The sequence below is a fragment of the Phyllobates terribilis genome, unplaced genomic scaffold, assembly GCF_046119375.1.
Source record: "Phyllobates terribilis strain yellow unplaced genomic scaffold, ASM4611937v1 Scaffold_35__1_contigs__length_13245226, whole genome shotgun sequence".
NCBI classification, from domain to species: domain Eukaryota; kingdom Metazoa; phylum Chordata; class Amphibia; order Anura; family Dendrobatidae; genus Phyllobates; species Phyllobates terribilis.
Window position 1 is genome coordinate 7930687 of NW_027362795.1, and position 26072 is coordinate 7956758.

At 43.8% G+C, this 26072-nt stretch overlaps 1 protein-coding gene and 1 pseudogene across 1 annotated transcript in view; one reads left to right on the forward strand and one right to left on the reverse strand.

Moving 5' to 3' along the window:
• Positions 1-18628, forward strand: part of LOC141182703 (uncharacterized) — a 111268-nt pseudogene extending 92640 nt beyond the window's left edge.
• LOC141182624 (uncharacterized) overlaps positions 1-26072 on the reverse strand; it is a 207475-nt gene that overhangs the window by 126527 nt on the left and 54876 nt on the right. The window lies entirely within an intron of this gene.

Genomic DNA, 26072 nt, shown 5'->3' on the forward strand with positions numbered 1-26072 from the left:
ACTCTGCCTCTGACCTCAAGTCGTGGTGGCTCTTCAGATCGCATGAGCTCTAAGCCTTGCATAGCCTGGGCATTTTTTCAGATCGATAAGGATGACCCAACTCATGTTATCTGTAACAGTTGTCACCAAAAGCTAAGTAGAGGCCAAAAAATCCATAGTTTGAGTACTTCATGCATGAACCGTCACATGGATATGAAGCATAAGTTGCAGTGGGAAGCTCACTGTGCTACAATGCGGCCTAGCGAGCCGGGCCAACCACCGTCTGCCCCATCTTGTGCATCTGCGGCCTCTTCATCCTCTGTGACTGGGGGGACAGCAGTCACACATGTGTTTGGACGCAGACCTGCCACCTCTTTACCCGCAACATCCAGTGTGATTGGCAGGTCATCAGTTCATTTGGAAGTGGAAACACCAGCTGGTGTTGAGCCCTCTCCGACATCAAGAGCACCACCTTTGGATCAAGGCAACCTAACATGTCCGCCTGCATCTTCCTCACAGACCGGCAGTTTGCCGGGGACACCCTACTCAACCCCGTCTAATCACAACAGCCAGCCCTCGGTCCCTCATCTGTGGACAAGTAAAAGACCATTTCCTCCTAGCCATGACAAAGCTAAGAGGTTCAATTTCACCATCTGCAAGCTGTTGGCTACAGAAATACTGCCTTTCCGCCTGGTGGACACAGAGGATTTTCGAGACCTTATGTCCGTCGCAGTGCCCCAGTACCAGATGCCCAGTCGCCACTACTTCTCAAAGAAAGGTGTGCCTGTGCTACACCAGCATGTCGCACACAACATCACGGCTTCTTTGAGAAACTCTGTGTGTGACAGGGTGCATTTCACCACACACTTGGACGAGTAGGCATGGACAGGGGCGTTACATGTCGCTGACTGGGCACTGGGTAACTATGGTGACAGCAGGACAAGGGGCTGCTGTCCAAGTCTTGCCATCCCCACGAGTTGTGCGTCAATCCTTTTTCTCTAGAAGTTCCTCCACTGCTTCTGCCTCCTCAACCTCCTCTCGGTCCTCCACCTGCACCCAAAGCCTATCTGGTAATGCTGCCCGTGTTCTAACTGCGCAGAAGGAATCCTGAACACCTCCTTACTATGCTGGCAGCAGGGCTCAACGGCATCAGGCGGTGTTTACTTTGAAATGTCTGGGAAGTGTGAGTCACACAGCTGAGAGAGTTGTGGTCAGCTCTGGAGACCGAGTTTTATGAATGGTTAGCTCCACTGGACATGCAGCCAGGGAAGGCCATGTGCGACAATGCTGCAAACCTGGGTGTGGCCCTTCGCCGGGGCAATGTCACACACGTGCCTTGTATGGCTCATGTGTTGAACCTGGTTGTCCAGCAATTTTTAGCCCACTATCCCGGACTAGATGGCCTTCTGCAGAGGGCACGGTCGCTGTGTGCTCACTTCCGCCGTTCGCATCTCGCAGCTCTACAGAAGTTGTTGGGCCTGCCAGTTCACTGGCTGAAATGCAACGTGCCGACGCGGTGGAATTCAACTCTGCACATGTGCAGCGATTGTGGCAGCACCAGCGATGAAGATGTTTAGTGCTGAGGATGCCATTATCAACATGACTATTCTGGTCATTTACATGCTGGAGAACACGTTAAACAGAATTCGGAGTCAGGTAGTGGGATAAGAGGAGGGGGAGGAAGTAGAGGAGGAGTCGTATGCGGAAGGGATAACATCTCCAAGGTCCAGACGGTCGGCAGCACCAAGGCAACAGGCATGGGAGGGTGGGGGAGAGGGATTAACGAGGGCGCATGGTAGCAGCCAAACTGTTGAGAAAGGTGCAGGAGCTGAGGAAGAAGTAGAGGACGAACTGGCGATGGGCATGGAAGACTCATCAGATGAAGGAGACCTTGATCACATTTCTGTTGTGTGAGGTTGGGGGGAGAGGGTAGAGGAAGGAAGCATGATTCTTACCTCGCCACCAACACAACAAGGACTTGGTCCTCCTGGATGCGCAAGACACATGAGTGCTTTCTTGCTGCAGTACCTGCAATATGACCCTCGGATTGTCAGAATTCGAAGTAATCCCGACTACTGGGTTGCCACACTCTTAGATCCACGGTACAAAAGTAAATTTGCCGAAATAATTCCTGCCATAGAGAGGGATTCACGCATGCAGGAGTATCAGCAGAGGCTGTTACAAAATCTTACATGCCCTTTTCCACAAAACACCAGTGGTGCACGTAGTGAATCTCACAGTTCTAACTTGCCAACCGTGGGACTGTCGAGTCTTCATCACTCAAACCGTAACAGTAACACCGTATCTGCTGGTAACAGCAATTTTGCGGAATCGTTTCACCAATTTTTTTAGACCATCCTTTGCAAGGCCACAGGAGACAAGAAGTCTGACACGTAGTCAACGCCTAGAGAGGATGGTATAGGAGTATCTCCAAGTGAACATCGAAGCCATAACTGTGTCACTGGACCCTTGCTCATTTTGGGCTTCCAATCTGGAAAAATGGCCTGAACTCGCCACTCACGCCTTGGAGATCTTGTCATGCCCCGCAGCCAGCGTTCTCTCTGAACGTGTGTTCAGCGCTGCTGGTGGTGTGCTGACAGATAAGCGCACGCGGCTGTCCACTGACAATGTAGACAGACTCACGTTCATAAAGATGAACAAATCATGGATCCGCAAGGACTTTTCTACCCCTGTGTCATCCTGTGGAGACTAAAAGCTTGAGGATTTGTGAAAATCACCTCACCAACCATTTTAAGCAACTCTGGGGCAATTGATGCCACTTAAGTGGTGTCTGTGCCACAATTTTTGGAAAAAATGGAGACTCTTTTTGGAGTCCCCTTGCTGTGTTTTACATGACGTTGGCATCGTCAATTCCAGGTGGGTCGGGTCGCCCCCCCCTTCCCTTTTAACCGTAAGAAACTACATACACTATGGCTTGTGGTAACACAGATGGTTGAGTCTGAAGAGCTGTTTACTCATACTATAGCCTGGGAATCAGAGGTCTGCTCCAAAGCTTCAGTGTCTGCTAGTCAGCGTAGTAGCCCAGCTGTGAAGCAAGCTACACCGTCTGTGTATCTAATAACAATTTTTTACTGCATCTAACCCAGCCAATCATTTTGGGATAGTAGCAGTGTCTCGTAGTCAGCGGAGTAGCCCATCTGAAGCAAGCTACACCGCCTTTGTATCTAATAACAATTTTTAACTGCATCTAGCCCAGGCAATACTTTGGGCGTAGTAGCAGTGTCTGCTAGTCAGCGGAATAGCCCAGCTGTTTTGCAAGCTACACTGCCTGTAGATCTAATTAAAATTTTTTAACTGCATCTAGCCCAGGCAATACTTTGGGCCTAGTAGCAGTGTCTGCTAGTCAGCGGAGTAGCCCAGCTGTTAAGCAAGCTACACCACCTGTGGTTTGGACACTTAATTTTCTCAAAGGAAATGCTTCGGGCCCCGGGACACTCAGTGAAGAGCATCGGGGAGGTGCCCGAAGGAAAAGGGGCTGGGACTGGCGGTAGCATGCCTTGCGGCGGACCGCCAAGCTCGATCCTTATAAAAGCTTTTTAACTGCAGCAGCTTTAGTGGACGCTACTGGAGCTGGAATTACCGCGGTTGCTGGCACCAGACTTGCCCGCCAATAGATCCTTGTAAAAGGATTTAAAGTGTACTCATTCATATTACAGAGCTTAGACCTGCCTCCACCGCAGGGGGTCTTGACCCACCAGTGGACAGGCACCAGTATTAGGAGAGTGGGACTGGCCGTCAGGGTCCACCGCGGCTCTGGCACAAACCCAGCGACACGGAGGTCGCACGGGCAGGCGTGTCGGCTTCGCACTCCAGCGTAGTCCCTCTGCCCCCTCTTGCCCGTAACCTCAAAGGGATGCGCAAGCGGCTTTTCTTCCCAGGGCTGTTCCCCGCACAGTAGGAGGAACGTGGGGGAGCTCAGGTCGGCCTTCCACCGTACTCCCTTACCTCCTTTGCCCTCTTTCCTTCTTCCGCTCTCCATCTAACCCCTCGGCTCTGTGGTGTCCGCTCTCCCTCCAGCTCTCTCCTTCTCACAGGTGGACTACCACGTGTATTTACACTGTGGCAAATCTTTTGGGCCCAGGCACAAGAAGTCATCGAGCTAATGGATAATATATGCCCCCTTAGAAACGTCCATGACGACCCATTCGAGGAAGCAACTAAGCCCCTCAAATATTGAGCAGGTTCTGGAGCACCCCATGGGCAAACAGCGATCTATATAGTATGCTCCTTCCCAGAAGCAGCCCAATAGGCGGACACTATTCATAGGCACAGGTAGTAAGTAACCAGAACGCCCCCTCAATGTCTGTTTTGGCCATTAGGGTGCCCCTTCCCAACTTCTTGACCCACCTGATTGCCTTGTGAAAGGATGTACAGTATATACTACTGTACTTGGTTCTGCGTCGATGTTGTCGTTTACTGACCTGCCCCTTGGATATGACAAATGGTGGATTAGTCCGAATGTATTGGGTTCCGTTTTTGGCACAACTCTCAACGGGGATACCACTACGTCTTGTAAGGAAAGTGTTCTGAATGGAGCCGCCATTCTACCTAAAGATATTTATTTTTTTAATTTTCTTGTCACGACGTTTGGGTGTTGGTAGGCTGATTTTAGATTTTTAATCCAGCCTTTCTTGATTTTAGAAGGGCATGACATGCCTATATCTGTGTCACCTCCTCCTTTTACTCCTCCACCTCTTTTCTTTTCGCATGACTATATGTACTTGTCACTTTTTCATGTGTTAGTTGTGTCTTCTGAGCAGTTTGTCAGCTTTTGGAGGTGTTTTCTATGTGTTTCTATGTCTTTTTGTTTGCCTGCCATTGGGTTTAATGGTGTTCGACGAACAGTTCGGCGAACATACCGGTGTTCGACGAACCGAACCCGAACACTACAGGGGTGGCTCAACTCTAATAAAGACCCCTTAAAGTGACTTCAAATGTGTTGTGGTCCCTAAAAAAATGGTTTTGTAAATTTTGTTGGAAAAATGAGAAATCGCTGGTCAACTTTTAACCCTTATAACTCCCTAATTAAAAAAAAATTTTGGTTCCAAAATTGTGCTGATGTAAAGTAGACATGTGGGAAATGTTATTTATTAACTATTTTGTGTGACATATCTCTCTTTCTCTTATTTAAGGGCATAAAAATTAAAATTTTGAAAATTGAAAAATTTTCAAAATTTTTGCCAAATTTCTGTTTTTTTCACAAATAATCGCAAGTGATATCGAAGAAATTTTACCACAATCATGAATTACAATATGTCATGAAAAAAACAGTCTAAGAATCAGGGGGATCCGTTGAAGCATTCCAGAGTTATTGCATCATAAAGTGACAGTGGTCAGAATTGTAAAAATTGGCCTGGTCATTAACGTGCAAACCACTTTGGGTTGTAAAGGGGTTAATGAGAAAAAAAAAGAACTTTTTTGAATTTACCAAATGGCTGCAATGAAACAAAGAGTGAAAAATTTAAAGGGGTCTGAATACTTTCCCTACCCACTGTATATGTATGTCCCTTATCCTTGACCCCAACCTGGTATATGTCCTCCGTTCTGCCTCTGTTCTTTAGTGTACAGAAAAAAATAAACTATTACACTCACCAGGGGCGAACATAGAAGTGATGGGGCCCCATAACAGAAGTATAATGCACTCCCCATAATCCTCCATACAGTATAATGCACAGCCTATAGTCATCCATGTAGTATAATGCACAGCCCATAGTCATCCATGTAGTATAATGCACAGCCCATGGTCCATACATGTAGTGTAATGCACAGCCCATAGTCCATACATGTAGTGTAATGCACAGCCCATAGTCCATACATGTAGTATAATGCACAACCCATACATGTAGCATAATGCACAGCCCATACATGTAGTATAATGCACAGCCCATAGTCCACACATCTAGTATAATGCACAGCCCACAGTCATCCATGTAGTATAATGCACAGCCCATAGTCATACATGTCGTATAATGCACAGCCCACAGTCATCCATGTAGTATAATGCACAGCCCATACTCTTACATGTAGTAGTGTGGCCAAGGGCAGGTGTACTCGCTGATTTAAAAAAAAACAAAAAAAACATTATACTCAGCTTCTCTCCACTCCCTCGCCTCACGGTGTCTTTTTGCTGGAGCTGCCAGCTGACTTCAGCCCCTAATGACGTACATGCCGATGTCAGCTGCTGGCCTCTGATAGGTCAGCAGCGTGTATTGTGGCACTTCAGCGGAATGTCAGTCCGAGAACACACATCCAGCTGAAGCAGGGGTTGGTGTTGGCTGGGCCCGGTCGCAGGAGCGACTGCGGTCATTAAGCCTCTCAATATAATGCTCTCATACATAGGCGGATTATAATGAGGGCAATCCAGGCTCTTCGGCCAGGCCAGCACTGCAGCAGTTAACTTCCCTGTGCTGGCCCGGCCGCGTCACAGCTAGGAGACACAGCCCTGTGCGCGGCTGTGTCTCCTAGCTGTGACGTCACGCAGTGCGCGCCCGGCCTGCACTGCTACTTACCACTGGAGAGGAGCAGGAGCCAGGAGGGCTGGAGCCGAGCCGGGGGATGGTGAGTGTGTGTGTCTGTGTGTGTGTATGTGTGTCTGTCTGTGTGTGTGTCTGTCTCTGTGTGTGTGTGTGTGTGTGTGTGCAGGCAGATATCATTGTGTGATGTCTGTTTATATGTATTTTTGTGTTTCAAATGTGTTTATGCGTGTATGTATATGTTTGTGTGTGTGTGTGTGCGTGACTGCGTGCGGCCTCCTGCTGAGTATAGATGGCGCCGTGCGGCCTCCTGCTGTCTCTGGGGGGGCGCCCTTGCGGCCTCCCGCCGTGTATAGATGGCTACGTGCGGCCTCCCGCCGTGTATAGATGGCTACGTGCGGCCTCCCGCCGTGTATAGATGGCTACATGCGGCCTCCCGCCGTGTATAGATGGCTACGTGCGGCTTCCCGCCGTGTATAGATGGCTACGTGCGGCCTCCCGCCGTGTATAGATGGCTACGTGCGGCCTCCCGCCGTGTATAGATGGCTACGTGCGGCCTCCCGCCGTGTATAGATGGCTACGTGCGGCCTCCCGCCGTGTATAGATGGCTACGTGCGGCCTCCCGTCGTGTATAGATGGCTACGTGTGGCCTCCCGCCGTGTATAGATGGGTACGTGCGGCCTCCCGCCGTGTATAGATGGCTATGTGCGGCCTCCTGCTGTGTATAGATGGCTACGTGTGCTCAATATTGAGACATACAATTAATGTAAGGCTATGTGCCCACGATGCAGAAATGCTCCGGATTTTTTTTGAGCATTTCTCTTCTCCCTGGCAGAAAAAACGCATGCGGATTGTACATGCTGATTGTACATGCGTTTTTCCTGCCAGGGACATGCAGATGTGAAGCGTTCTTCACATGCATTTCCGCATGCGGGTTATCAAGCGATTTTAGCATCACTTGGAAAGTGCTTGACAACTTGGTCACACTATATAAATCAATGCAACCGGCATGGATTTATATAGTGTGACCGTAAAAGAATGGTAAAACATAAATATACAATTACCTTCTGATAGCCTGCCGACGTCAGCGGTCGCGTGACCCATCACATGACTAAATGACGTCACGGCGGGTCCTTTTCAGACCATCGTGAGCTGCCGGCAAGCCAGGACACATCGGATAAAGACACCGGGGGCCATCAGAAGGTAAGTATGATATTTATTTTTTATTTTATTCTTTTTTTACAGGTTCCATGGTACCCGGGTCCAGAGGACAGTCTCCTCTTCTCCAAACCTGGGTACCATCCGCACATTGAAACGCATGGATTCTGCATGTACAGATGCAGTGATGCGGATTCCATGTGTTCCAATGCACGTCAATGGCAGTGAAAGCGCCGCGCTTCCGCAAAATAATTGGTAGTGCTGCGGATTTTTCCACAGTGATAATCCGCAGCGGAAATTTCCGCAGCATGTGCACAGCACATGTGGATTATCATTGGGGAACATGGCAGACCTTCTACCAAGCGTTTTTTAAGCATTTCTGCAGCGGAATTGCCGCTGCGGAAATGCTTGAAAAGCGCGTAGTGGGCACACAGCCTAAAAAAAATTATTGTAATTAATATTGTGCCAAATTAATTTCACGTGAACTATCACATGGGCCCTTGCTACTCTTAATCCACCCCTGCTCTCATAGTACCTCTATTTCCCCACACCGTATAATGTTCTCACAGTACCGCCATCTTCCCACATACAGTATAATGTACCCACAGTGCCGCAATCTTCCCACATACAGTATAATGTTGTCACAGTCCCGCCAACCCCCCATATACAATAATAATATTCCCATAATACCACCATCCCCCCCACATACAATATAATGATCCCACAGTACCACCATCCCCCCACATACAGTATAATGATCCCACAGTGCCGCCATCCCTTAATTTTATTTTATGTTTTTACACTTGGTTTTCTTTTTTTAGTGTTTTTCATGTAATATATGGAAGCCAACATAAAAATGCTAAAAGAAACATAATATCCAGGAAAAAAAACACTGTACAAGGAGACATTAGCATCAAATAACTCCTGTCTTGGTGTTCTTACAAACAAGCTCTTATAAATGAGATGTAACGTGATAAAAGATTACAACCTGGGAAAGACGGGAAACATTCATCCAGACAGCCGGTGATGATGTAGTTAGTGACGGACTCTGGTCAAATTTGTTTCTAGAGCCGTATTAGAAGATGAAGATCTCATCCTCATCATGAAGTTGTTATTTCTCATGCCATGTGTAATGTACAGTGGTGGCTAAAAGTATTGGCACCCCTGCAATTATGTCAGATAATACTCAGTTTCTTCCTGAAAATGATTGCAATCACAAATTCTTTGGCATTATTATCTTCATTTAATTTGTCTTCAATGAAAAAAACACAAAAAGAATTGTCCTAAAGCCAAATTGGATACAATTCCACACCAAACCTAACAAAAGGGGGTGGACAAAAGTATTGGCACTGTTTGAAAAATCATGTGATGCTTCTCTAATTTGTGTAATTAACAGCACCTGTAACTTACCTGTGGCACCTAACAGGTGTTGGCAATAACTAAATCACACTTGCAGCCAGTTAACATGGATTAAAGTTGACTCAACCTCTGTCCTGTGTCCTTGTGTGTATCACATTGAGCATGGAGAAAAGAAAGAAGACCAAAGAACTGTCTGAGGACTTGAGAAACCAAATTGTGAGGAAGCATGAGCAATCTCAAGGCTACAAGTCCATCTCCAAAGACCTGAATGTTCCTGTGTCTTCCGACTAAAGAACCTCGACTAACATCCAAACAAGTTCAAGCTGCCCTGCAGTCCGAGGGTACAACAGTGTCAACCCGTACTATCCGTCGGCGTCTGAATGAAAAGGGACTGTATGGTAGGATACCCAGGAAGACCCCACTTCTTACCCCGAGACATAAAAAAGCCAGGCTGGAGTTTGCCAAAACTTACCTGAGAAAGCCTAAAACGTTTTGGAAGAATGTTCTCTGGTCAGATGAGACAAAAGTAGAGCTTTTTGGCAAAAAGCATCAACATAGAGTGTACAGGAAAAAAAAAGAGGCATTCAAAGAAAAGAACACGGTCCCTACAGTCAAACATGGCGGAGGTTCCCTGATGTTTTGGGGTTGCTTTGCTGCCTCTGGCAATGGACTGCTTGACAGTGTGCATGGCATAATGAAGTCTGAAGACTACCAACAAATTTTGCAGCATAATGTAGGGCCCAGTGTGAGAAAGCTGGGTCTCCCTCAGAGGTCATGGGTCTTCCAGCAGGACAATGACCCAAAACACACTTCCAAAAGCACTATAAAATGGTTTGAGAGAAAGCACTGGAGACTTCTAAGGTGGCCAGCAATGAGTCCAGACCTGAATCCCATAGAACACCTGTGGAGAGATCTCAAAATGGCAGTTTGGAGAAGGCACCCTTCAAATATCAGGGACCTGGAGCAGTTTGCCAAAGAAGAATGGCCTACAATTCCAGCAGAGCATTGTAAGAAATTCATTGATGGTTACCAGAAGCGGTTGTTCGCAGTTATTTTGGCTAAAGGTTGTGCAACCAAGTATTAGGCTGAGGGTGCCAATACTTTTGTCTGGCCCATTTTTGGAGTTTTGTGTGAAATGATCAATGATTTGATTTTTGCTTCATTCTCTTTTGTGTTTTTCCCTTGCAAGCAAATTAAATGAAGATAATAATACCAAAGAATTTGTGATTGCAATCATTTTCAGGAAGAAACTGAGTATTATCTGACAGAATTGCAGGGGTGCCAATACTTTTGGCCACCACTGTATATGACGAGAATTAGCTTTCTGGAAGATGAGTCTATAAGAAATGTATTCAGCTGCAGACTCCGAGGAACAAACTGCTTGTTGTCTGTGGCCTAAAATATATAGGTTTTATTAGTATGTCAGGGACAAAAGCAGAATGTTGTAAAATAATAAAAATACCATTGCTGATTGGGTTTCTGGGTGATTCTTACTGAAGCAGTGGCCAACTTAGTCAGTGATTGGAAGTATGGAGGAGATGTCTAAGTCAGCCAATCAACTTATATTCCACTCCATAAAAGATTAGAGAATACAACACCTACACATTCTATCTTCTGATATATTTCCCTTATTGTCTCCAGTAATTGTATTAATACACAGAATTCTTTACGATGTTCCATCGGCTCATCTTCTCCTCATTCAGGTCTCTACAATATCGGATCCTCTCAGTGAAGATATTCTATATTAAGAGAATTTTTCTGAATCACCTATCAAGGATGGATATGGACAGAGACAAGATGGCGGAGCGGATATTACACCTCACCCTAGAGATCCTCTTCCGGCTTACTGGAGAGGTGAGAGATTCTGATGATGTCACATTACATCATTCTTATCTATGGGAATAACAGATGGACAGAACTGGAGAGGTGAGGACTCTAGAAATGTCTGGAGGGAGATTTATTAATGTGTCTCTCCATAACCAGGATTACACAGTAGTGAAGAAGACCTCTAGTGATCGCTATCAGGACCCTGTGTCTGAGGGATGGGGAAGACCCCTGAGCTCAATCACAGGGCCCCCACGTCACCCCCTGATACATGAGGACATCAATGACCAGAAGATCCTAGAACTCGCCTACAAGATGATTGAGCTGCTGACTGGAGAGGTGACACTGCTGGGAATGCTGGGACATTATACAATAACACTATGAAGGGATCGGGGGGGTGACGATATCATTGTATGTGTCAGGTTCCTATAAGGTGTCAGGATGTCGCTGTCTATTTCTCCATGGAGGAGTGGGAGTATTTAGAAGGACACAAAGATCTGTACAAGGACGTCATGATGGAGGTTCCCCAGCCCCTCACATCTCCAGGTAATAGACAGGACTAAATACACACAGCCAATAATTATCTTATCTAATTATGTGTAAAAAATTAATTCAGTCCCTGTATGTTTCCTCCAGATATATCCAGTAAGAGGACAACACCAGAGAGATGTCCCCGTCCTCTTCTTCCACAGGACTGTAAACAAGAAGATCCCAATGTTCCTCAGGATCATCAGGTAAATGGAGAGGTGTCATGAGATCTCCCCTATGATGTGTAGACGGCTGTAAAGGTCTTGTGCTCAGTCTTGTTTTATCCACCAGTATTATATGTTTTATATTTGTGTAATGAGAATGGTGGAGATGGCAGGATTAGAGCTGATCATAGATGGGACTTCTCCATCTGTCTGTGAGTTTTACAATATTTGTTTCAGGGTGAAGATCTGACCCATATTAATACTACAGAGACATATGTGAGGGGTGATGAGCGGTGTAAAGAGGAGATTCCTACATATGACTACCCAGGTGAGTAGTGACCACTAAATGCAGAGAAGTCACAGATTCTTCTCAGTCCCCGTCTGTGGCTGTTTTATCGGTGGTGTAGTCCGGCCGTTTCACAATCGTGTGACCACCATTTTACTTCTAGATCACAACATTTTAGTCCATCCAAAAATGTTCACATTACTTTGTGTAATTGTAAAAGACCTTTTCTGTAGAACTTACAACCTGGAGGATCCACCTACCCCCTGGGATTAGGAGACGCTGACCGTTACCTGCCCAGATCTGTAAACTACAAAGCCAAATGGCAGCGTACGTAGAATGTGCTGACAAAAATCACTTGAAGAAAAATTATAATGGACCTCTTAGAGAAAGCGGAGGGTAATGATGGTGTTGGCTTCCTAGATCCCTGATATCTTATTGGATGAATCTACCTTCTCTCCCTTCTGTGCTGCTGAATGTCCTCATATGGTCCCTACAAGACCAGGTCCAGTCTTTCTGGCCAAACTTCACTTTTATTATCGACAACATTAAATGTGCAGTGAGGGCCAAGTGTGAATTTCTGTACAATAACAACAGACCTTCCCTTTATTCTGACTTTTCAGTTTCTTATCAAACCAACTAACTTCAAATAGTATTGCGATAAACTACATAAAAAACATTACACCTGTGCCATGATACATATCTAAGCTGTGCGTGGCTGACGGCTGTAATATACATTTATTCACGCCTGCAGGAGATGTGTTGGCATGGCTCCAGCCCTGGTTTCATGGATTCACTTCACGCCATAAATTCCATTATGTTTTCAGTCCTAAAGAATTCAGATTACTGCACAATCTCTCCTGAAATGGGGGCGCTAATACTTTCTCTACTCCTCTGCTCAGGACTCATAGTAGCTCCAATGGTCCACCATAAATGAGTGCAATTCCGGTTTAGATCTGAAGTTCTCTCCCCTGATAAATACGTTGTTGTTAGGGATGTAACATATCTTTTATTCTGTATTTTTTTCCAGGTTCATTTTGTATGATAGCTTTAATGTGGTGGGATTGGCCTCTGTAACTCCCTGGTAGTCTTTAAAAGAAGGTCTCCATTACGTCTTCTCAATACCCGAGGGCTAAATTTAAGACACCTCGGCTCTGCACTATTATAAAAAGTTCTCCTTCAATGTCTAATATTTCTTCTTGAAACTCGTTGGCCATTATCATAGTTTAGATTGCCAAGAGCCACCAAGCCCCATACTCTAATTACCCCAGAGAGGTTTCACCACTAGTTACTCATTTTTTACTGATGGAGACTGTTGAGTTTGATCATTTCAGTAGATGTGTTATTGTCTATACTCATAGTTTTTGACTACAGTAGTTAGTGCCCAAAATACTCTGATTTAACCCCTTCCTGCAGTTTTGTGTTCCTAATCAGGCCCCATTTTTTAAATCTGACGTGTGTCACTTTATATGGTGATAACTTTGGAAATCTTCACAAAGGATAATAGGAAACAAATGGACCTTACAGATTATTTTCCAACTTCTCTTGAATCCGACAATCCCCTATATACGGTTGTACACTACTGTCTGGGCACAAGGCAGGTTAAGAAGGGAAGGAGCGACATTTAGCTATTTGAATGCAGATCTTGCTGGAATAGTTTGCGGACACAATGTATTGGGGGCACTGTTCATGGTCACCTGGCAACGCAAAAGATGGCCACCACGAACAGGCTTGGCTCTATCTACTCCAGATCCCAGGGATTGCCTTGCTCATCACCCTTTAACGTCAAGAAGAATAGTCAGATAGCCGGGTCAGAACCAGGAGGGCAGAGAAAATACAAAATCAGAAGACACCAGTAGTCAGTAAACGGGCCGATGTCACAACTGGAAACAAATACACAAGCCGGGAGCTGAGCACAGAGGACTGAACCAGAGGAGAACAAGGCTGTATCTGGCAGCCCCCGGCAATATGCTTCCAGCTTTAGTAGGGTGCGGTGCTCTCCAAATGGCTGAAGCAGGGAGCAGATTACTCCAGCTGGACAGCACACACACCCATACTGCCAGACTGGAGGGTACTACTGGTCCCAGGAACCCTAATCTTAGTGGCTGGACAGAACCTGCGCTGCCCAGAGCTTCTGATTCTGACGTCTCCTCCATCACCAGCGCCGCCTGCAGAATGAATAAGACGCTTCCTGGTGACAGAAGCAGATGTCTCAGGAGCAGATCCCACAGGAGATGGGACCCACCATTTGCGGAAGCCCTAATATAACAAAATGGTAGAAAACCAGAGCAGTAGAAATCCTCATAAAGTGACTCCATTTTGGAAATTATAACCCTCAGTGAATTAATCTATAGACGTAGCGATTATTTTGATTCCACAGGCACTTTCCAGAAATTAGCACCCAGTGGATGTTAGAGAGTGAAAATTGCACATTTGCCATTTCATTACCCTACACATAGTGCCCAGATTGTGCTCCAGGAGACACACACCGTAAATTAAGTGGGTTCTTCTCACTATAGTAATGCCAAATACATGGATGCTAAATGTGTTTTGGGCACACTGCAAGGCTCAGAAGTGAGGGGGAGATCTGACTTTGGGAGAGCGGATATTGCTGGATTGGTTTATGGAAGTGACGCGCCCCCTGGGCCGTAGGCTACTAGGTAGCCGTCCTGGTCGATGCTGGGAGAGGTCACGGTGGTGGTGACCCGGTCCGTGACCCAGGGTGGTCAATTAAAGGGGAAAAGTAAAAGGGGAATAAAGTTTTTAGAGATAATGTTCGTGACGCCACCTGTGGTATGCGGCTATATGGAGCCGCCGCTGCGGTGCAGATCCTCTGGAGCTGATGGTGACGCAGCAGAGTTGGTTCAGCTCTCCACAGGCAGAGCTTAGCTCCAGGGCAGTAGATGGGGATTTTATGAGGTAGATGTTTGTTGGTGCAGTGTAGTGCAGGGCTGGTGATGGCGCAGCAATTATTCAAGGACACAGTGGGGTGCAGTCTTCAGATTTTACTCACAGTTGTTAAGTTCCTCAGGTTGCACTTTCCGGATTATAACCGCCCATACCGTCCTGTGTCCTCCGGGGTAGTGATCCAGCAAACTCTCAGGTATTTCAGGATAACTTGCACGGGACCCCGTTCTATGTACCTTTCCCGGTTGTCTCACTGCTCTGGCTCTCACCCTCCTGCCCTGCGCCTCACAATCAGTGTCCCAAGCCAGTAGCCTCGGGTCTTGTCGGGCGACGTGCAATCCCCTGGACCCTATGTGGCCACCTTTTCGGCGATGTAATTGTGGTTGTTGGCTGCAGCACCTTGAAAATGCAGCAGCCTCCGGTTATCTAGCTGAGCCTGGTTGTTCTCTACTAGTTTAGGGGCCAGTCCCCTCTCTGCGGCCTGATCCCTCCACGTCCGTGTAGATTCGGGTGCACAGGTGGCATCCGCACTCTCCGTGCCCCTGGGATCCCCTCACTTCCTCTTGGAGCCCTCCTCACCGCTCCTCTCTTCTCTTCAGTCTCTCCTCCTGGGCCTCTCAGACTGGGCCCTGCTCCTTTCTCCACTCCTCTGACCTGAGCTCCTGCTCCCAACTCTCTCTCCTCTGAACTGGACTGACTGAACTCCTAGATGGTTCCCCTACTTCTTATACTCCTTCTGTCGGTGCTCCCTTGATCTACTTCCTCTTCCCATACCCACTACATGGTTCCACCCTCCAGCTAGGGACCAGGGACTGTGCTCTCCCTTAGGAGCAATCTCGCCCTTCCCTACTGAAGTGGAGTGTATTGGATGCGTGTGTGTGGGTCCCGGGTAGTACTCCCACCTTACCTGAGAGTGGAGTACCACACCTCTGGGTGAGATTCAGTACCTCTGTGGCAACTGAACCCGCAGGGGCGCCACAGAAGCCATGTTGATTCTCAAGACCCTTTGAGAATCTAATAATGTGGAATTTTTATTGGTATCATTTTTGCCTACTGTAAGAGGGCCGCCGGACATGTCCTTGAGGGAAGATATGTGTCGCTGAAGTTGGCAGCTTCAGTGATGTGAAACCGGGAAAGCATGCTCCAGCACACATAGTGCTGATAGTTTTAATAGGGCGTATCAGGGCCTTTTTTTTCGAGCAGTCATAAGAGATGGGGGGATTGGCTGCTCACATATCCCCGCCCCAGGGCGTGTGTATAAAATGGAGACCAAGTGTCTCATTCAGTGTCTGTGGCTGGAGGTGTGGAGACCTCCAGAGTGTTTGAGGGTAAAAAGACACTGATTGTGAGCGGGTGAATCCGCCATATTGGATGGACTGTTTCCTTTCTGTTTTGTTACACTGTGCTGAACAAAGTTTTCTTTTGTTTACTTCTGGAAGTGCGGTTTATGCAGCATAATAAACCTGCCTTGGACATTTTTAAAGAGACAGTGTCCCGTGCCTACCTCTAACGTGGCTAAGTGAGTACCGAACCCTACACTACATAACATTGTTTGGCTTTTTATTCCAGATTTTGGAGGCAGAATGAGCAAACAGTTGGACACCACGCTCTACTGGTTCATCCTATGAGGTTTTCTATTAGACTGTGAAATGTCATTCGGTCAATAACTTCCCATTTCTACAGACATTTTAAGTACAATTAACACAAGAATCCCATAGAAAAATAAATAAAGATTTCATACCACTTCTAAATCAATCTAAACAAACACATCCCTGGGCTACATGCTAGTCCAGGAAAATGAAGAGATATATGCTCAAGTTTAAAAATGTATTTAATTAGACACAAATCTAAAAAATAGAGGAATATTTAAACTTGAGCATATATCTCTTCATTTCCCTGGATTAGCATGTAGCCCAGGGATGTGTTTGTTTAGACATTTTAAGTAGAAATGTTCAAAAATATAAATTTCAAGGATATTTTATTCAAAATTAATAATTGTTTTTTTTCTTGGCAGATGACTGTACCAGAAGATCAGAGGGACAGGAGATTTTTAAATCTGACGATCTTGAGATCCCACAAGATACAATTGAAGTGAATGCCATTACTCCAGATATACCATCATCCCTTCACAGCAAACATCAATCATCTAATTCTATGAAACACATCCTGTCTTCTGATTCATTACCGACTACTAAGGAAAATCAAAATAAAATAAGCATTAAAGAACAAACTGCTCCTAAAACAAAGAAATCATTTTCACGTTCAGAAAATGGAAATAGTTTTACCCTCGAAAAGTCTATTCTAAAACATAAAATACACACAGCGGACAATAGATTGTTTTGTTCCAAATGTGGAAAATGTTTTAACCAGAAATCAGTTTTTGTTAATCACCAGAGATCCCACACAGGGGAGAAGCCTTTTTCATGTTCAGAATGTGGGAAATGTTTTAACCAGAAATCAGCTTTGGTTAAGCACCACAGAACCCACACAGGGAAGAAGCCTTTTTCATGTTCAGAATGTGGGAAATGTTTTAACCAGAAAGCATATCTAAATAACCACCAGAGAACCCACACAGGGGAGAAGCCCTTTTCCTGTTCAGAATGTGGGAAATGTTTTAACCAGAAATCAACTTTGGTTAAGCACCACAGAACCCACACAGGGGAGAAGCCTTTTTCATGTTCAGAATGTGGGAAATGTTTTAACCAGAAAGCGTGTCTAAATAACCACCAGAGAACCCACACAGGGGAGAAGCCCTTTTCCTGTTCAGAATGTGGGAAATGTTTTAACCAGAAATCAGCTTTGGTTAAGCACAACAGAACCCACACAGGGAAGAAGCCTTTTTCATGTTCAGAATGTGGGAAATCTTTTAACCAGAAAGCATATCTAAATAACCACCAGAGAACCCACACTGGGGAGAAGCCTTTTTCATGTTCAGAATGTGGGAAATGTTTTAACCAGAAAGCGTATCTAAATAGCCACCAGAGAACCCACACAGGGGAGAAGCCCTTTTCCTGTTCAGAATGTGGGAAATGTTTTAACCAGAAATCAGCTTTGGTTAAGCACCACAGAACCCACACAGGGAAGAAGCCTTTTTCATGTTCAGAATGTGGGAAATGTTTTAACCTGAAAGCATATCTCAATAACCACCAGAGAACCCACACAGGGGAGAAGCCCTTTTCCTGTTCAGAATGTGGGAAATGTTTTAACCAGAAATCAACTTTGGTTAAGCACCACAGAACCCACATAGGGGAGAAGCCTTTTTCATGTTCAGAATGCGGGAAATGTTTTAACCGGAAAGCGAATCTTGATAGCCACCAGAGAACCCACACAGGGGAGAAGCCCTTTTCCTGTTCAGAATGTGGGAAATGTTTTAATCGTAAAATGATTCTTGATAGTCACAAGAGAACTCACACAGGGGAGAAGCCTTTTTCTTGTTCAGAATGTGGAAAATGTTTTAATCGTAAAATGAATCTTGATAGTCACAAGAGAATTCACACAGGGGAGAAGCCTTTTTCTTGTTCAGAATGTGGGAAATGTTTTAATCGTAAAATGATTCTTGAAAGTCACAAGAGAACCCACACAGGGGAGAAACCCTTTTCCTGTTCAGAATGTGGGAAATGTTTTAACCAGAAATCAGGCTTGATTAAGCACCAGAGAACCCACACAGGGGAGAAGCCCTTTTCCTGTTCAGAATGTGGGAAATGTTTTAATCGTAAAATGATTCTTGATAGCCACAAGAGAACTCACACAGGAGAGAAGCCTTTTCCTGTTCAGAATGTGGGAAATGTTTTAACCAAAAATCAGCTTTGATTAAGCACCAGAGAACCCACACAGGGGAGAAGCCTTTTTCATGTTCAGAATGTGGGAAATGTTTTAACCAAACACCAGCTTTGATTAAGCACCAGAGAACTCACACAGGGGAGAAGCTTTTTTCCTATTCTATTTTTTTTTTTAATCCAATAAATTTTTATTGAGATTTTTTTCATTTTTTTTTTTTACAAAACAAGAAACAAGGACATACAATAATAAAATAACATACCATAGGATGACATACATGCATCTCTCCTGTATATCCTTTCAGCTTGCCCATTACCGTCTGATAACTTGCAATTACTATATCTTACAATTAACATTCCACATTCTTGAAATCTTTTATATAACCATAATATTGTAATAAACATTATAATCCTATACACATATAGGTGTGCTATATTACCCATACCACATGTTAAGGAATTCCAATGCACATTACAATGAAACATTAGACCTCCCAATACCCCCCTCCCCCATAAGTCATTGTCTCTCCAACAATAACCCCCTTGATGGCATTCCAGGTGTATCCAATCATAAGCCCCATATTTTCTCAAATGTATTCATTCAGTTTTGTTTTTTATATGCCCCTTTTTCTAATCTAATAATATTATTTATCTTATTTTTGAGTTCACTCATTTCTGGAGGTGAGGGGTTAATCCATTTGGATGCAATATGTTTCCTAGCTTGAAATAAAATATGTGAAATCCCTATAGAAATTGGGTCAAATTCCATATCATCTTCTAATATACCTGATAGGCATTTTTTTGGGTCTGGTTGAATATCTATTTTTATATACCCTCTTTATATTAGACAAAACTCCTTTCCAGTATTTACCGTATTTTTCGGACTATAAGACGCACCTTTTTCCTCCAAAAGTTTGGAGGAAAATGGGTGCGTCTTATAGTCCGAATGTTGCTGGGGGGTGGGGGGGGGTATAGTGTGTATGTGTGTGTGTGTGTATATATATATATATATATATATATATATATATATAATACTGTGGTGGAGGAGCGGGGCACAGGAGGCAGCAGCCGCCTGCTGCAGCCTGCACTGTCCCCGCTGCTGAAGAAAATGAAAATTCACTGCTCCCCACGCCCATAGGCGCTCCTTAATAGCGGCACACAGTATATCAACAGCTCAGTGTCTATTCCCCTTTTTTCTCCCTTTCCAAAGTTTTTTTCTATTTTAAGGGTCCAGATCTTATTATATGACACCACAAGTGGGTTATAAACTTTTCCCCTGTTTTTCCTTTTTGCATTTTTTTCTCTTTTGATATAATGATTCTCCGGCTCCCTATGGAGTATTTTCGGGTACACCATATTTACTTACACCTTTGCTTTTGATGAGGCTTGATCATCACGCTGCATTGTACTATATCATTGAATATTGTATTACATTGTGATTATAGTAGAGATTATCCTCCACATGCTCTAATGAAATGATTTATTGTCCGTCTTTCCTGTATGATGTTTTTGAATTCTACCCTTTCCCTTATTTTTTTATCCACATAATGTTTCTGTACATATATTTTGTTTTTTTGTATGCATTAGAGTCTGATGAAGGTCGTGGCTGAACGACCGAAACGTCACATGTTGTGGATTGCATTTTTCATGAATCTCTAAAGGAACTTTAATTATTTGATTAAGAATTATATTTCATACTACTGAATGAGTGCCGGATTCTATATTCACAGTGTATCAGCAGCCCGGCTCCTGCTGCTGAGCGATCGCGTGTGCCCGCTATTAAAGGGCATGAATATTCACCCCCTCTGCACGCCCATGATGGAAGGAGGTTTGCACTCAAAATCTCACGATACATGGTCCCATTCATTCTTTCATGTACACGGATCAGTCGTCCTTGTCCCTTGGCAGAGAAACCGCTCCAAAGCATGATGCTGCCACCCCCATGCTTCATAGTAGGTATGGTGTTATTTGGATGCAACTCAGCATTCTTTCTCCTCCAAATACGACGAGTTGTGTTTCTACCAAACAGTTCTACTTTGGTTGCATCTGACCATATGACATTCTCCCAATACTCTTCTGAATCATCCAAATGCTCTCTAGCAAACGTTAGAGGGGCCCGGACATGTAATGGCTTAAGCAGGGGGACACGTCTGGCACTGCAGGATCTGAGTCCCTGGCAGCGTAGTGTGTTACTGATGGTAGCCTGTGTAACATTGGTCCCCGCTCTCTCATTCACTAGGTCCCCCGCGTGTGGTTCTGGGATTTTTGCTCACCGTTCTTGAGATCACTTTGACCCCACGGGGTGAGATCTTGTGTGGAGCCCCAGATCGAGGGAGATTATCAGTGGTCTTGTATGTCTTCCATTTTCTAATTATTGCTCCCACAGTTGATTTCTTCACACCAAGCTGCTTGCCTATTGCAGATTCAGTCTTCTCAGCCTTGTGTGGGGCTACAATTTTGTTTCTGGTGTCATTCAACAGCTCTTTGGTCTTCACCATAGTGGAGTTTGGAGTGTGGCTGTTTGAGGTTGCAGACTGGTGTCTTTTATACTGATAACAAGTTCAAACAGGTGCCAGTACTACAGGTAATGAGTGGAGGACAGAGGAGCCCCTTAAAGAAGAAGTTACAGGTCTGTGAGAGCCAGAAATCTTGCTTGTTTGTAATTGACCAAATACTTATTTTACTCCAAAATTTGAAAAAAAATTCTTTCCAAATCAGACAATGTGATTTTCAGGATTTGTTTTCTCATTTTGTCTCTCATAGTTGAGGTCTACCTATGAAGTCAATTACAGGCCTCTCTCATCTTTTTAAGTGGGAGAACTTGCACAATTGGTGGCTGTCTAAATACTTTTTTTCCCCACTGTACATTAGTGCATTAGGAATCGCCAAAACACCAGATTCCTTGTCACTTTGTAGATACTCACATTTTATCCTAGCCTATCCATATAAGAGAACGAACTTGCTATGAATTTTCTGAAAATGGGAATTATAGATTCACATAGGGGCATTATGCAGAATGTATAAGAGTTGGGTCACCAATATCATTTTTAATAAGTTTCCCTCTTCCTACAGACGATAATGGTAATCTGCACCACACATCTATTTTCTTTTTATACTTTTCCAGAAGAAGATATAGATTCAGTGCAATGTAATCCGGAGTTCTTTTTGTTATATTTATACCAAGGTATTAGAATTTCTCAACCCTTTGTATTCGTGTATGTTCTAATATGCTCTAATTAGGGATATCATCAAATGGTAGAATAACCGATTTATCCCAAATAATGGACAGTCCTGACCATTCACCAAACTCTCCAATAATGTTCAGAATAGGATCAATAGACTTCTGGATATCACCTACTGTACATATAACGGTTTGTGTATTATGCAATCACTGTATTTTATGTAGTGTGGGCACCCGCTTCTGCAGTGCCACCATGTAACCAATTGCTTGTGAAATAAAGGTTTTTGACCAAACTCATGTTTGGTGTTTCTGATTATTCCCAAATGTTCTGCCATTCATATCCTAGTGTAGATATGTCACCATCTTATTGGTACTAGACAATTGTCTGATACTTTTGATACTTTCCTTTGGTTTAATATATATTATTTGCTCCATTTAATTTTTGTTTTTGTTGTGTTAACCCCTTTACCCCCAAAAGTGGTTTGCACGTTAATGACCAGGCCAATTTTTGCAATTTTACAATTCTGACCACTGTCACTTTATGATGTAATAACTTTGGAACGCTTCAACGGATCCCACTGATTCTGAGATTGTTTTTTCGTGACATATAGTACTTCATGATAGTGTTAAAATTTCTTCGATGTGACTTGTGTTACTTTGTGAAAAAATCTGAAATTTGGCGAAATTTTAATTTTCATTCAGTTAAATCAGAGCGATATGTCACTCAAAATAGTTAATAAATAACATTTCTCACATATCTACTTTACATAGTTCCTAAATAACAATTCCCACATGTCTACTTTACATCAGCACAATTTTTGAACCAAATTTTTTTTTTGTTAAGAAGTTATAAGGGTTAAAAGTTGACCAGCGATTTTTCATTTTTCCAACATAATTTAAAAAGAATTTTTTAGGGACCACATCACATTTGAAGTGACTTTAAGGAGCCTTTATGACAGAAAATACCCAGAAGTGACACCTTTCAGGTGCTTCACGGGAAGTTTTGGAATGTGGAAGAAAACAATAAACATTTAACTTTTTTTCACAAAAATGTTACTTTAGAAATTATTTTTTTTTATTTTTGAAAGAGTAACAGGAAAAAATGGACCACAAAATTTGTTGTGCAATTTCTCCTGAGCACACCGATACCCCATATGTGGGGGAAAACCACTGTTTGGGCACATGGCAGGGTCCGGAAGAGAAGGAGCGCCATTTGACTTTTTGAATGTAAAATTTGCTTGAATAATTAGCAGACGGCATGTCACGTTCTGGGAGCCCCTGATGTGCCTAAACAGTGAAAAAACCCCATAAGTGACATCATTTTGGAAAAAGAACCCCTCAGGAAACTTATCTAGATGTGTGGTGAACATCTTGAACCTCCAGGTGCTTCACAGAAGTTTATAACATTGAGCCATAAAAATAACATTTTCACATTTTTCGCACAAAAATGTTTTTTATCCCCCAATTTTACATTTTCATAAAGGTAACAGGAGAAATTGTACAATACCATTTGTTGTGTAATTTCTCCTGAGTAAGCTGATGCCCCATATGTGGGGCAAAACCATGGATTGAGCGCATGGCTGGGTTCGGATGGGAAGAAGCACCATTTGACTTTCTGAATGTAAAATTTGCTTGAATAATTAGCTGATGCAATGTCGTGTTTGGGGAGCCCCTGATATGCCTAAACAGTGGAAACCGCCCCATTTTGGAAACTAGACTCCTCAATGAACTTATCTAGATGTGTGGTGAGCACCCTGAACCCCTAGGTGCTTCACAGAAGTTTATAACATAGAGCCGTGAAAATAAACAAAACTTTTTCCACAAAAATGATCTTTTAGCTCCAAATTTTTTATTTTCACAAGGGTAAGAGGAGAAAATGGACCTCAAAAACTGTTGTGCAATTTCTTCTGAGTACGCTGATACCCCAAATGTGGGGAAAAACCACTGTTTGGACGCATGGAAGGTTCAGAAAGGAAGGAGCACTGTGTGACTTTATGAACGCAAAATTGGCTGGAATCGAGAGCGGACGCCATGTCGCATTTGGAGAGCTCCTGATGTGCCTAAACAGCGGAAACCCCGCACAAGTGACCCCATTTTGGAAACTAGACCCCTCAGGGATTTTATCAAGGGGTATAGTGAACATTTTGAACCCAGACATGCGACACAGAATTTTGATAACATTAGGTCATCATATTGAATAAGTTGTCATTAGTCTTGAGCACAAGTACTTGCTACTAGAGTTTGCATCGGGTACCTGGGTATGCACCAAGTATTGTGGGTGCGCAAGTGACATGATCGAATCCTCGCCCCGCATGTTTCACGGTTGTTAAACACCCAAATAAAACATGCGGGGATTGCTCATGTATGGCAGGCACCCACGATACTCGGAGCATACCCAAGCACCCGATGCAAACTCAAGTAGCGAGCACTTGCGCTCAACACTAGTCGCTATATCGTCATCATATTTTTCTTTACTTTTGAAAAAATCCCAGCCCTAACACAACCCTAACCTTAAAACAACCCTAATCCTAACTGTAACTCTAATCCTAACCCTAACCCTACCCCGAAGTATCCATTCACTATAAAGAGGCAGCAGAGTTACTCTGGACTCTATCTGGCCTCTGTTTAGCGGTGTCCTTTTTTTCAGAGGTTCACAAAACTGTGGCTAACGGCACTTTTATGCACATCTAATTAAAAGACAGACACCGTGGGATCACAGGCCAGACTGCGTCCACGGTGCCTCCATCTCACTCATTACAGGGAGTCTTCCGCCGGGGGTTCCGTCTCACATATTTCAGAGATTTACACAGAAACCCCAGTGTAAGAACTCAGTGCGGAAAGCAGGATAAATGTGAGCCGAGCCTTACTTCGATCTTTGGGAGGCAGAATGAACAAATCAGCAGCAGGTGAAGAATTGATTTTATTTATTTTTTATGCCGTTCTTCATGATTAGACTACTTTATTCTTTGGGTCGGTGCGATTACAGTGATACCAGACTTATATCGGGTTTTTATGTTTGGCTGCTGTCACACACTAAAATACACTTATTTTTGCAAAGACTAGTTTTTGCATCGCCATATTTTGATGGCTATAATTTTTCCATATTTCGACCGACAAAGTCATGTGAAGGTTTGTTTTTTGCACGACAAGTTGACGTTTTCATTGGTACCATTTTCGGGCACACGACATTGTTTGATTGCTTTCTATTCCAATTTTTGGGAGGCAGAATAAACAAAAACCAACAGCTCAGGAATTGTTTTTTTTTGCACTGTTCCGCATGTAGGGTAACACCACTGAATTTAAATTTTTGGTGATACTGAACTTTTTTTGATATATTAATTATTTCTGTTGTTACAGAGTGTCCAAGTAAAAAATTGTTTGATTAAATCCAAAATGGATCATAACCCCTTAGCAACATCTGATGTACTAATACGCGTCTGTGCCCTGGGACTTAAGAGCCAGACCCGTATTAGTACGTCATGGCGATCGCGCACGCACACAGGCTGTGCGGGCGCGATCGCCGCCGGGTGTCAGCTGATTGTCACAGCTGACACCCGATACTATGTGCAGGGAGCGATCCTGCACCGCTCCCAGCACATTAACCCCCTCAATGCTGCGATCGAAGTCAATCGAAGTCGATCGCAGCATTGCGGGGGCAAGGGGAGGTGATCGCAGATACTCACCTCCTCTTCCGGCTTCCAGCGCTGTCTGCAAAGGCTTCCCGGGTGTTGCCATGACGACCCGATGTCATCATGACAACATCCGGGTCACCAGACAGCAGGAAGATTGTTTGGACATGCGCAGTGCATCTCCAAACAATCATCTCCCTGTCCAACGCTGATAGCCTGCATGGCACAGGGATGGTGCTGCATTCCTGTGCCATGCAGGCGATCAGAGAAAAAAAAGTGAAAGTCCCAGAGTGGGACAGAGTAAAAAAGTGTAAAAAGTGTCAGAAAGTGAAAAAAAAAAATAAAAAAAAAATTGCAAAAATATAAAAAAAAAATAAAAAAAAATAATCCACCAAAAATAAAAATATAATGTACCCATCAATAAATATTATTATTAAAAAAAAACAAAAAAAACAATAAAAGTACACATATTTGGTATCGCCGCGTCCGGAACAACCTGACCTATAAAACTGTCCCACTAGTTAACCCCTTCAGTGAACACGGTAAAAAAAAAAAAAAAAAAACGAAGCAAAAAACAATGCTTTATCACCATACCGCCAAACAAAAAATGGAATAACACGCGATCAAAAAGACAAATATAAATAAAAATGGTACCGCTGAAAACGTCATCTCGTCCCGCAAAAAACAAACCAACATACAGCTCCATCAGCCGAAAAATAAAAAAGTTATAGCTCTCAGAATAAAGCTATGCTAAAAAATAATTTTTTCTATAAAATTGCTTTTATTATGT